This window comes from Miscanthus floridulus, chromosome 3, assembly GCF_019320115.1.
Source record: "Miscanthus floridulus cultivar M001 chromosome 3, ASM1932011v1, whole genome shotgun sequence".
Taxonomy (NCBI): Eukaryota; Viridiplantae; Streptophyta; class Magnoliopsida; order Poales; family Poaceae; genus Miscanthus; species Miscanthus floridulus.
In genome coordinates this window covers 136,927,213-136,940,955 of record NC_089582.1, presented here as the reverse complement: position 1 = coordinate 136,940,955, position 13,743 = coordinate 136,927,213, and the positions used below count along the sequence as shown (strand labels likewise).

At 43.7% G+C, this 13,743-nt stretch overlaps 1 long non-coding RNA gene across 1 annotated transcript; it reads right to left on the bottom strand.

Annotated features, from left to right (window-relative positions):
* Nucleotides 1-350: 350 nt before the first annotated feature.
* LOC136547114 (uncharacterized) lies at nt 351-11,914 on the bottom strand. Its single transcript, XR_010781483.1, has 3 exons — nt 11,638-11,914; nt 1,725-1,877; nt 351-758 (listed from the first exon to the last, which is right to left on the bottom strand). It is a non-coding gene; the product is annotated as an uncharacterized lncRNA (long non-coding RNA).
* Between the last annotated feature and the right edge of the window lie 1,829 nt (nt 11,915-13,743).

The following is a 13,743-nucleotide window of genomic DNA, read 5'->3' as shown; positions in this document are numbered from 1 at the left end:
TTTTTCCTCGCTCTATCTCGCGTGCCAATTTTTCAACGCCTCTGGTCTTGTCTTCTTCCCTGCCTTGCGTTGTCTCGTCCATGTCTACCTTGCTTGTCTCTGCGGCCTCAGTCTTGTCCATGGCAAATCCTGCCGGCCACGCTGGGTCATGTTAGGCCAAATCAGTCCTGCCTTCCCCCTCTCTTTTTCTTCTCTGTTGCCATGGGGAGCCGTCCCAGCTCTCGTCGCTCCTCCTTTTGTGCTGCTGGCCGCACTACCTACAAAGCATACTTGAACCCATATAAACCCGGTAGTCAACTAAAACCACGAAGGATTTCAAACCAACTTGCATACAACCAAGATCATAGTAATTCAACATAACAAGCCACATGTTACATCCATTTCACAAGTAGTTCACAAGTACCTCATACAACAGAGTTCACATAGTTATTACAAAACGAGTTCACAAATAGCAGAAGCAAAGTAGTTTGAGACCATCACACACACTTAGTTCAAATACAAGCTAGTCCCATAGTCATATCTAGCAAAAGCAACGAGATAAGATAACATAGATGATCATGCCCATGATCTAGTCTTCATCCCCCATAGGGTGGAGACAATACTTGTAGTAGCCGTTATAGAGCACATCATCTGCGACAAGGGGGAATAAACCCTGAGTACGAGAATGTACTCAGCTAGACTTACCCATCGTAAACCAAAAATAAATGACAACAAGGAGTATGCAAGGCTTTATCGGTGGATCTTGCTTGACAACCATTCTGCAGAAAAGGTTTAATGATATAAGAGCATAATTTAAATTATGAGTAAGCAGTAAGTTATCAATATTAACCTGTCAACTAGATTAGCACCTGTACTAGAGCAAGCAATTGATTAACTCCAAACATTAGTAACCATATCTGGTATAATGTTGTATCATCATCATCATTGATTTAACCATCAAGTTCCATTAAGTGCATCTACGTTGCCGCTGCTCAGTCAAGTTCTCACTATCCGGGAGAGACGGCGATTAGAATCGATTCCTATCCAGCTGGAGGGGTATTCCTAACACAAACCCAATCAACCTGATCAGTGGTTGCCTCGGGTCACCTTTGGTACAACTTAGGAATCGCAGGTCCACACAGCGCCACACTCTCAGGGAGTCCACTCTGCCAGGTGGTCAATCTCACCTTTTGGACTTACGCCAATAGCTCCCCGCATATCCTTACTACCGCCAGAGTGCGCACTTTCACTTCTCGGCTTCCGGCCTGAGTTGAGCTACTCGGCTTTGTGGTCGGAACGAGTTATCCGGCCAACTAAGTGATAGACATGCGTTCAACATGACATGAGGATGTACAGCGAATCGGTTCTTAAACGACTCAGATAGGGATAGATACACACCCAAGACCTCCTTTCCTTGTTGCTTCTCTATCGACATCCCACCCGGTCACAATTCATTATTAACACATGGTTATTTTTCCACGATAGCAAATATAGCCAACCATGACCAGACATCATCCTAACTTGCAGGTGACAGGAAATCACCTGACTTTTATCGATCTAAGCAAGGCTAAGCTTTGATTCGCTCCTGGACCTAAATAGGATTCAGGGTATGTTTACTGAACAAGGAATAGATATATATGCAACAAGTGTTTGCACCCAATTCCTATCACTTAATGAATCACAAATAAAGATACTCAAAGTAACCATTTAAAAACATAGGAGACTTAGAATGCTCCGGGGCTTGCCTTTCAGAAAAGATGAAGGTTGGTGATCAGGACACTCAAGAACTTCTTCGTTGGCTCCTTCTTCGGGGGCCTGCACCTCCTGCTCCTGAGCTTGCTGTTGCTCCTCCAGAAGTACTTGCTCGAATTCTAGAAGCGTGACTCTCTCTGGAACACCTATTGCATGCATATGCATAGTATGAGAATCATGCATGCACAAGAGCTGGAAGGTGATGATGAAATGTACAGCCATGTATAGATGGACGCATGAAAGACACGATGATACAAGATTAACATCTATTTTACCGAGTAGGTGCATATCTCTTTTAGAAAACAAGAACGACACACTCACCCAGCTCTAATAACCTAAGATAAAGTTGTTCATCTTCAGTAAGAGGTCTAGCACCTGCAACTAACAAGTTATTTTAATTAGCCTAGCATCTAACTCATCATATCGACTCATATCAAGCAAACAAGATAGTCACTGCAAACACAGTTTTCAGGCTGCAAACAATAGCTACAAGTTTGATCCATAAATGGAGTTCTATAGGTACAAATACCATGACTTAAGACTTTCTGGAAAGCTTATAAAATTGTCTACAACTTTCGTTTAATCACCAAATTCTAATTCAAACTCAAACTAGGTCAAACAGACTGATCTTACCAAACTGTCTGTGCATTCTAGAGAGCAGGCAGTTGGGAGTGCTGTCTTCCAACTGACATAACTCTCAAACTACTAAGCCAAATGCCTTGAAATTTTGACACAAGCTAGATAAACAAGTTCCCTACAACTTTGTTATTGACCAAATTCACAGCAAACATCATCTTCACCAATTAATTTACTTAACTCTAAAATCTGTCCAGAAAATCACTATAAGTGAATTATAGCGAAAAATAATATTTCATTACATACAAGAATAGCACTATGAGTACTACCAATGCTACCAACAGCTAACATACATCAAATGAACATAAGAAAACATAGTGGCCATCTCTAAATAAATTATTTTCATGCCTTTATTAATTTATTTAGATACTTAGGTTAAATAATAAACACATATCCAAAGTATATAGAAAATTCTACAAAAATTACAGTAGCTTATACATATCCCCAATATACTACTGTATAAATTTCACATCATTTCAACAAACATAACAGCCTACACAAAAATGACAAGCCCACAGGGCTTAAAATAGCATAAATAGAAAACCCTAGTGAAAAGTGTCAAGAAACATATTTTATATTTTTCTTAGGTTCATCATAACACCATAACACTGTACAAAAAATTTCATGCTCACTGGATACATATTTTTACCATGAAAAATAGCACAAGAATATCCTAATTATAAAAGGGAAATTAATAACTCAAAAACTATCCATGCAATGACTCTCAAATTTTTACCAGAGCTTATACTCATCAAGAATAGCTCACCATATAAATTTCATAATTTTTGGAGCACTGCAACTCTAGATATGAGTTAAACAAGTTTGAATTCATTTAAAAACACATTTTAAGTTGCAATTTAATTCTTCTAGAAACTTTACTATAAGTGTTCATGTTATATTTTTCCTAAATACTACACTTCACTAAGATCCTAACAAAATTGGAACCACCCAATTTGGATCTACCAAACTAGATATATAAATTTTACAAAACAGCATCACAATCTAAAATATTGAACTAGCTTTCTGGATCTAGGGCCACTGACATTCGGGACCGACGAAATAGAAGGACCCACACGTCAGTGACCAAAAAACAGGGCACGGCGGGAATCGGCGTGGGATCGACGCCATCTCGTCTGCGACGACTTCTCCGACGGACCCGAGGGCACTGGCGTGTTCCACGCGACGAGCCGCACCTATCTATGCCCTTCCCGCAACCACTACCAAGTTCTAGCTACGACGGCATCGGCAATGGCGGACTGCGACAAGGTTCCAACGGCGCTCCGGTGAAGTCCGGCTAAGTAGGCGCGGCTAAGCTCGGTACAAGCTTCTAGGGCTCACGGGGAAGCTAATGGAAGGAAGAACGGGGAGCGAGAGGGCTCTGGTGATAGACGACCACGGTGAGCTTCAACACCGGCGAACCTCGGCCATGGTGGCGGTAGAAATGGCCAATAGGCCCTCACCTAGGCTTACCCGACGTTGCGAGTGGGTGGATACGGTGGCACACAGCAACACGGAGCTTGTGACTAGCTAAAGGCGACAAAGACGTGGTGGCGAGGGAGATAGGCGCCGACGACTCGCTCGGCGGTAATGGTGGGGGCGCAGCTCTGTGCTACTGAGCGACTGGCGAGGCGAACTGGACACGGCGAAGCAAATAGGCGAGCCAACGGGCACGTGGCGTCTTCGTGACAGCGACGGCCCGACCTATGGGGGCAGCGCCGACGTACGGCCTCCACTTGTCGAGCTCGGCCTAACGCCGGTCGGCCCTATCGACCTGAACCCGAACACCATCAGAGCCCTATTCGACCGACTGACAGCGCAAGTTCAACGCTCCAAAACTCCTAACCTGTGATGATCTAGCGCATGGCATAGTTAACAAAGTTGGAGATCCAAGTGAGGACTACAACTTTTCCAATTGGAGATCGAGCTGGTTCGGCCAGGTTAGGGAGATACAAGGCTCCAAACATGAGACATGAAACTAAAAATCAGCTCTCGGACTTAGAAAAATTCTAAGTTACCAAATAGCCCCCAAAACTGACTTGTGGGCCATGTTTGAGATTGTTCTGCACATTTTCATGAGATGGTCATAAAATAACTTTTGTTCCTTATAAAATTTTCTACAACTTTGCTTTAGGTTGCTCAGACATGCAAGCATTCTAAGGCAATGTTCCAGTTCAGTCAAACACAAGCATTCAAGAGGAGCATCTAGTCAAACTAAACCCTAAAAGCGTAATTAGGCAAAGTCATTAACATGAACATTGTTCCTAATGACATTCTAAATGTAGCTAAGGTATTTTAGTTACCAACATTAATCACTTGCACTCAATCACACATGATCATAAAGCATACATACAATGAAACTTAAAAGAACAATAGCATGTTTCACATGTTTCATAGCAATGTTTCATATAGAAATGCTTATGCATGAATGAATGATGCTTATGGTATGCAATGCAAGTGCAATTATGCAAGCCTAACACCTAGGGTGTTATAGGGTGTGTCCGATCGAGCATGACCGGACGCGTCCGGTCATGAAAAGTTGTCTCTGGATGGTTACTGGAAACGACAGGACACTGGGGTTCAGCGTCCGGTCACTTTGAGCTACTGCGTCCGATCATCACTTGACCGTTGAGATCGGGTGATCAACATTTGAAGAAATGGGACACGTGGCATGCATCGTGTGACCGGATGCTGAGGTCCAGCGTTCGGTCAATATGACCGGAGCGTCCGGTCACCACGCGTTGTGCCCAGTGAAGGGGTACAACGGCTCTATTTTATGGGAGCATCTATTTAAGTCCCATGGCTGACTCAAGCTCACTCTCTTGACCATTTTGCATTGACATAGCAACCTTGTGAGCTTAGCCAAAGCCCTCCCACTCATCTCCATCATTGATTCATCATCTTTGCGAGATTGGAAGAGAATCCAAGTGTATTGCTTGAGTGTTTGCATCTAGAGGCACTTGGTGTTCGTGTTTCGCTGCAGGATTCGCTTGTTACTCTTGGTGGTTGCCGCCACCTAGACGGCTTGGAACAGTGAGGATCATCGAGCGGAGGTTGGTGATTGTCTCCGGCTCTGGTCATGGTGATTGTGAGGGGTTCTTGACCTTTCCCCGGCGGAGAGCTAAAAGATACTCTAGTGGATTGCTCGTGGCTTGTGTGATCCTCATCTTGTGTTGGTTGTGCGGCACCCTATTGAGGGTTTGGCGTGTGATGCCAATTAGTGCGTGAACCTCCAAGTGAGTGAATCGCCACAACGAGGAGTAGCTTGCCGGCAAGCAAGTGAACCTCGATAAAAATCATTGTGTTCATCATTTGATTTCGAGTTGATTAGTCTTCATTGGTATTCATTCTTGTAATTGATTGGCTCCTTCCTCAACACGGTGGTATAAACAATTTGCTCACTCTCTTTACATTACCGCAAACTAGTTGTCAAGCTCTTTAGTGTAGCTAGTTGTGAGAGCTTATTAGTTTGGTTAGTGTGGCTCTTTAGTTAGTCTTTGAGAGTACACTAACTTAGTGTACTGATATAGCTATTGTGTGGATAGAAATTATATAAACTAGAATTGTGTTAGGTGGCTTATTTTTTTAGTAGACTAGCGCAACACTTGCTTCGCCTCATAATTATCTAACCGGTTTGTTAAGTGTTGTTGTAGAAATTTTTAATAGGCTATTCACCCCCCTCTAGCCATTAGGACCTTTCAGTTGGGCCGGCCTACCGCGCGCCCCTTTGGGCCGTCCGCTGCTGTGCGCTTGGGCCATGTATTCGTTGGGTCGTCGGTTGTTCCGCGTTGGGCCGCGCTTGCCCCGCATGGGCTGCCGTGGCCACTGGTCTAGGCAAGCTAGGCTACTTCGGGCCCAAGGACCCTTTTACCTTTTTCGATGTTTTATTAATTTCAGCAAGTGTCTAAATACTTGGAAATTGATAATAAAATGTCGAAAAGTCAGAAAAATGCCAAACTAGTTTTGTTGAGTTCCTAAAATCATGATCTATCTAATATTGTATTTCGTTCGCATAGGTTCTGTATATTTTTAGGGTTGCTCTAATTATTTTAACATACTTAATATTGTAAAAATATAAACTTGTAGGAATTGTTGTGATAAATTCGTAATATTGTTGAATCTAAAATTTTTACAGTAGACTCCTAGCAATATTAGGTACTCACTGTAATTTCTGTAGCTCTAGAATAATTAGTTTGCTAGATAGATAAGAATGCCCTATTTGGAATAAAGAAAAACCTTGGGTTTTGTATAACTAAATATTGTTGGGGAATAACGTCTTATCCGACAACGTGTACATGTAGCCAAGTACGATCGTCGTTAGAACTAGCTCGTTAACTTGAGAGACGTAAATCATATTTTTCAAGTCACGGTTGCAGTCAATTAATTATGTCTTTGCATTGCATCACATTGCGTATCATATAGGTATGATAATGAATCAACGGATTATTTGAAGGATGATTGGGAATCCGAAGATGGTGTAATAATATTCTCTACAGGAGATGATGCAATGGGCTTTCTATTCAGTTGATGGTGGATGATCTGAAGATGTAGATACTAACTTTTTAATATATATCTTACCTAGGCAAGCCCTGGTGCATAACCCTTACTTTTCTGCAGTTTAAATTATATTATGCATTAAGTTTTAAGGAGTTGAATGAAACCCACTTGCATAAATATATCTTTATCCTATGAGTCTTACTAGTATGACAGGATCATGTAGATTGCTATGTGATAGGACTCCGGTAGAAGTCGAGTGATTGCCTGTCACTCGCGAGAGATAGGAAATATATTACTGTATTATTATCACTTGAAAAATATAAATTGTGGAAAGGAAAAATGGTGACCAGGCAGGGATATGGTTTGGGTATTGGTGGGTGTAAGAGATTGTATCGCCGTGGACGTGGGACATGGCTTGGTTACACTGCTTTCCCTATCTGTGTCAATTAAGGACCAGTTGTTGCATAAGGCTCTAGGCAAGTCACAGACTTATTATCCCGAGCACATACTTAGGTATGGGTGCTTGGAAGACTTGTTGCTCTCTTATTATGGATTTGGCTCTTTTCGAATCGACTGTCAGGGTTTGTTTTTTTTTTGGTGGAGGAGGACCTTGCACCGCCCTGAGTCCGAGACTCAAGGGCGGAGGCTTGGAGTCCTAGTTTGGACAAGGACCTGGACACCCAGGACAGGAGGGTGATGGGTTGGTCCTATTTGTACCTTGGGTATAAGCGGGGCGTGTGTTTTTGGGGTACCCAGCTGGGGGCATTGATTTGTGAATCACCAGGAAATCCGGTATGACTTGTCTATGATTTAGCATCGTAGTAAGAACTGAAAGATTAAAGATGGAAGATGGAAAAAGGAAATCTGATTGCTTACCACCGGCTTGAAAGTAGCACAGGTGCTTACATAGAATGGTTAGTTAATGAACCAATGCGGCTATTAATAACAATCGTATATAAGGACGCACGCTTAGTAATGCTTCCTGTAAATGTAATAAACCCATAAGCCAGATAGCCTTGCATATCATTGGAGTCTTTTCCTTCCTTCTATCGAGTAAGTCTTGCTGAGTACAATTGAAGTACTTAGGGTTTTATTCCCCCTATTGCAGGTGACAGGTGGAAGCTAGAGCTAACTCTTGTGTGTGGATTCCTCCTGGTGGGCTCAGAGAGGATTTCCTTTACACTGCGATCATAGTTTTTATTTATAACTCTCACCAAATGTTTTTTTATAAATGAAAGCTTTATAATATGTTGTCATAGTTTATTTATCCATGCTTCATCATGTCATGAATAGATATTTGATTCCGCTATAATTCTGATCACATGTTTATATTCCGCTGTTAAATTAAATTGTGTATAACTCTGATAATATGATTACATTCCGCTGCTATAATCATAAATGTTATACTCTGATGTACATGTAAAGTGAGGTAAGAAATGGTTAAATGTTATAAGCTTTATTCTCTCATTTGTGATCCTGATGGCAAAAATGTGGATTTTCGGGTTCTCCTCTAGGGTGTGCCCGACAGAACCGAGTAATTTGGTGTTTTCCTTCGAGTGCTTAGTGTCTAATGGAAGACAAGCACTCTTGGGAGGCATTTGATTAGGCAGGTTCTACCACAGGTGATATCAGAGCATAAATGAGGAAATAAAGCTTTGAAAACATTTTCTAGGCTAAAATTTGACAACCCATTTTTTACAAAAAGAATATGACGTTTGCATGCGAAGTTATATAAGTAGCCCTATTACAATAGTTATGTATCTAGGATAGATGGCGCTCTACTGACTTAGGTAGACTTAATCAATTTTCTGCAGGTACACTGACTCGAGCATAGTCCGATAGTATCGACTAGTGACAGGGAGAGAACAATATGCCAAAAATCTGAGAATGGTTGCCCTATATGTTGGCAATAGTGGAAGGACGTATAGGATGTGCATTCATGCATATCCTGTTTGTGCATTGTAGTGTCGTATTGCTTGCAGATACGCTACCCATAGGTGTCACACATGTCGGATTGATGTCGGATTGTGCATGACTGTCTCGTTTCTGTTCTAGAGTTAGGTCTGCATTGTGGCTTCGTGCTCCGCATTCGCCCGTGGTTCATGCCTGTCGTGACCCACGTCTCCCCACACACCTTTTCTGTGCTCTTGTCGAACCCTTGCCCTACAGTCGTACTAGTCAGTAATGGCATCGCACGTCGCTCGCCTCAAATGCACAGAATTTGGTCGATTCGTCGTAATGATCCCGCGTGGGAACCCTGGTGGACCGCGCCAGGACCACTGAACGCTCTGCCTTTATAAGTAGAGCCCGGCTTAGCCATTGGCACCACCACTCGGCGCACTTTAGCTCGCTTAGCTTTTCCTTTGAGCCAGCCTTTCTTTTCGCTCAGCCTTCCTTGCAACCACCGCCAGAGATGGCAGGAGCCTGGGTTAGTACCTACTGCCTGAACATTGAGGGTTTTCCCAAAATCCTGCATGCCACCCTACAAAAGCTTAGAGTCAAAGATCGTCCCGAGTATGAGGGCCGTGAGTATGAGAAGCATGGCACCGAGCGGTGTTAGGTTACCGTCAACATCGGAAAAGAGTGAGGAGTTCCCCGACCTCACTAAAGCCTGGAGTGTGACTTGCAACCAGGTTTAGCTTTGCCGACACCTACCAGGTTGTGGCCCACAAAGCCTTGCGGTACCTCTGCCAGATCTATGAGGAGCCCATTGCCCGTACCCCCACGAGGTTCTTTCCACCCTTAGACAAGAATCGATAGGGCATGGAAGGCTCGCATGGAGGCCTTGCAAGGGAGGGATGCACAAGAGGACAGTCCAACCATGGTGCACTTGACCACGTACCTGCTTGCTCTAGATGAGCAGTATGACCGACAAGCCTTGGAGCTGAGGGCATGTCTTTAGGCGCGCCGAGGAAGCCTGAGATCTTCAACCGAATGCTCCAAGTGTAGCTTGTCGAAGCGCATGCCAGTGCTGTAGCTGCTAAGAGCTGGAAGGCTGCCATGTCGAAAGCCCTGAAAGAGGCGGAAGATCGGCATGTCCATCAGCTAGGTGAGGCCTATCTATTCACTAGGGCCAAGCAAAGGACACTGGCTGTTGATAGGCAGGATGCCCCGATCTTAGGAGGGGATCCCTATCCACCTGCCTGAAAGAAGGAGAACCGGTGATGCAGAACCGCTAGCACCTCCACCTTCGAAAGTGTTAGAAGCAGAACCTATGGTTCTTCTCACTCAGCCATTGCCACGAGAAGATGCAGATCCAGTAGCCAGGGCATAGAAGAATCCGCCGAGCCAGAAATGTAGATGCGTGGTGCCTGAGTAGGTTAGTTGCCTTGGGATGTTGTACCCGTAGTAGTAGTGTTGTTCGTCGCTGTCTCCGGTGTTGTACTCTTGCCGTTGTTGTTTGACCATAGTTGTTGAGATCATCCGCAGTGTGGAAGGTCAATGTTGTATCGTGAATGGGAGACTAGATGTCTGTATGATGTACCCGTATAAGACCGTTCGGAATATGCATTTTGTTTATTTCATTGTGTTTATTGCATCCATCTACTTTAAGTCCCGTTAGACATGCTTAAAGTTTTCAAGGCGAGATTAAGTGGGTTACAAGAGAAGTTGCTATTCAGATATAAACAGACCAGCCGTGGTTGGAGAACATTGGACACTATATCGGCTAATTGTGGATGTCCCAGTAGAATACTTGAATCTCTTTAAAACAAATCCGTCATTGAATTTGAATTCCTTGTCTCTTGTTGTGAAGGGAACATTTGTTGTTTGAATTTTCCCTTGCAATACTCCTCTTATCCTGTGGTCTATGACCCCACTGCCTTTATGGCGTGTAAGTTGATAATAGTTGCCTAATTAATAGCTTATGGTGCCGCGATGAAACCGAGGGCTCTCTATGGAACAGCTGCCACATGTGACGCTGCTCGGCACGTGCTGGTATCGAGGTTGTTAACCAAGTACTTTTATCAAGTTACACCGCCATACCGCTTTTGTTATAAATATTTTTCTTAGAAATATTCAGGTGTTCAAACTGGAAATCCACAACGGGTTGATGACATAGTGTTCTCTCAAGGTAAGCAAGAGGCTGATTTTGGAGGAAGTGTGTATGTCGTGCTCTCAGTTCATACAGAGGTTGGTACACATGGTGGACAAGGAAGGAAAGAAAAAGAAGAGTAGTAAGGAAGGTTAGCCTCGGGTAGTCGGGAGTGATTGTACGAGTCTGTGGGGTGTCATGTCCCAAGCCCTGTGTTTAGTTGACCGCTGCTACACATGCTTAGTCACTGGATTTCTACTTTCTATAGTACATATTTTGAAACATATCATTCTATGTCTGTGGACTGCAAAGATATCCCTATTCACAAATCACCTCATAAGCAGTCAAGTGTACCCAGTATATACTTAGTAGACCAGTTCAAAATTACTCTTTTTTCACGAGAGTATGCAAGAGAGGTGTGAGTCAATACGGTAAGCAAGAAAATTAGAGATTTGCAACCAAATACGTATACTTTTTTTGCACACACAAAAAAAAAGACAACTCGAGACAGCACACTTATTGAATTCATCAGGGATTGGGTCAAAATTGTAAAGCAGAGAGAGGAAAAACCAGAGCAAAGAAGGCGTGCACAAGGGCATGCCAGCGGTGTCAGTGAAGAGGGAGGAGAAGCATCTGCTACTGCGCGAGCGCGAGAGGACGGGGGAGATAGCAGCTGCGGGCATGCTGCCTCGCGCGAGGAGGGCCCAGGACAGAGATGGATGGGGAGAAAGAGGTGGAGGTACCTGCAGGGCGCCGCTGCGCCTGGGACGGAGGAGGGGGGACCGCTGAATCCCTTCACCGGTGGCGCGCCACCGGTCGCCGTCGCCCGCGTGCCGCTGCTAGGGTTAGCCGGTAGGGAGAGGTCGAGACTCGACGAGAAGGGACAGCATTGGTCGATTGGGGCGGGATCGGGAGATGGCTTGGTCGGCGACTGGGGAATTGGGTTGGGTGGGAGTTCTGGGCTGGCTGTTGACCCAGTTTCACGAGCCTCATGTGTTGGGCTGGGCCGTTATTCTTTACTTTCTGTGGTTCGGCCGGACGAAAAGAAAGGAAAAAAACTTTCTAAGTCGTTCGATTCTCCGGATCATGAATAAAACCATTTTTTCATACCTCGCTTTTCAAGTTTTTTTAATAGCAAACGTGTCCATAGTTTACATGGAACGTGTAGTTTATTGCACAATCACTTAGGAGGTGTTTAGATCCCTTCCAGTTTGGAAAATAGACACTGTAGCACTTATATTTGGAGATCAGAAATTTATTATTCAACTCCCATGATATGTTCAAGAATGCGTGGCTACAACTACACTCTTATTTTATATTTTTCTTCTCACCTCTACTTCCTTTTCTCTTCACGTCAATTTATTTGATACATTATACTTGGACCGGAAAACCAAATACACTTCCGTACAGAATAATCTGTCCAACTGGATATAATATATTATGTATAGATACTTAAGAGTATAGGGTGGGACACGAGGGTAATTTGGGAAGAAAAAAGAAACAGGACAAAAAAAGGGCAGTTTGGAAAATAAAAAACGGTTAAAATAAATGCTTCCCTCTTTAGTATCAGATGGAAATTTGTAAACCAATTTACAAGTTTGTCTAATGTGACACTACATCAATCATGCTACGTAGCACCACTTTAACTAAGAAGGGTAAATAGGACTGCATTGATAATTTGAAGTTAATATATTTTGTAAGCCGATTTGCTCCATAAACTATTAATTGGTGCCACTTAGATGGTTGATATGATGCTACGTTGGAGAAAAAAACCATCATGTTAAAATTTAAGATGGGACAAAAATATGTTTTATAGACGAGATAGAAAAAATGAATAACTCTTTAAAATCGAGGGGTCAAAGACTTTTTTTAAGCCAAAATCCAACGAGACGCATCGGCAGCCAAAGAAGTCCATTTTCTCTAGCTTAGGGCATGTTTGATCAGTTTTGGATTTTTAAAAACCAATTTTTGTCTCTAGTTTCTAAAATCTAGATTCTGAGCAAAAATTGGTAGGGTTTTTAGATCCTTTAGTTTTTAAGAATCTGGCTTCATTTATTGCTCTATAGGTCATAAAAACTAGCAAAAGCTCAGTATCAACAGCTTCCTAGTTTTTAAGAATCTGATAAAAACTGGCAGCAAAAACTAAGGGATTTTGGATCCCACCTAGTTTCTAAAAATCAGATTCTTAAAAAACTGGACAGCGGCGCCTGCGTACACGCGCTCCTGCGTCCTGTCGAGCTAGCACACCGGCTCGTCGACTCAAACCGGGTACCGCACGTCTGCTCCTAGTGCAAAGTCGCCAAGCTCGATACAAGTAGCTTTTGTTGATTGGTCGTTGGTTAGCAAAGCAGTCTTAAATTTTGACCCGTTTCCAGGAGACAAATAAGCCTACAGCAATCGCTTGGACGTCACTGGTAGTACGTGCATGCAAAAGAAGTCAACAACAGGACCTGACACAGTTGCGTTCACAGGCTTATCCCGATGGCAACCTGACAACGGCGAACATCCACGTCGCCCACGTTTGACTGTTCATTTCCTAGGCCATGGGTCATAGATGGAGCCAATAATTGCCCGGATGATCCGAACGAATGCCGCACCAGTTGTCTGTTTCTCCGACCCCGACATTTGTGCACGTTTCATGGCCGCATCGGACAGCGGTACGGAGTACCACGCGCGCGCACACGCAGCTCGGTCGTCGCTCGGATATCGCTTGGCAAGACGACAAGCACACCACGGGCCAGCCGACAAAGAGCGTACTGTACTCCTACTGACCAGCGGTCAAAAGGCGGCAGCGTCGCGGCGGGCACACGGCACGGCCGTCGCGGTCATACAATATCGATCACGGGTCT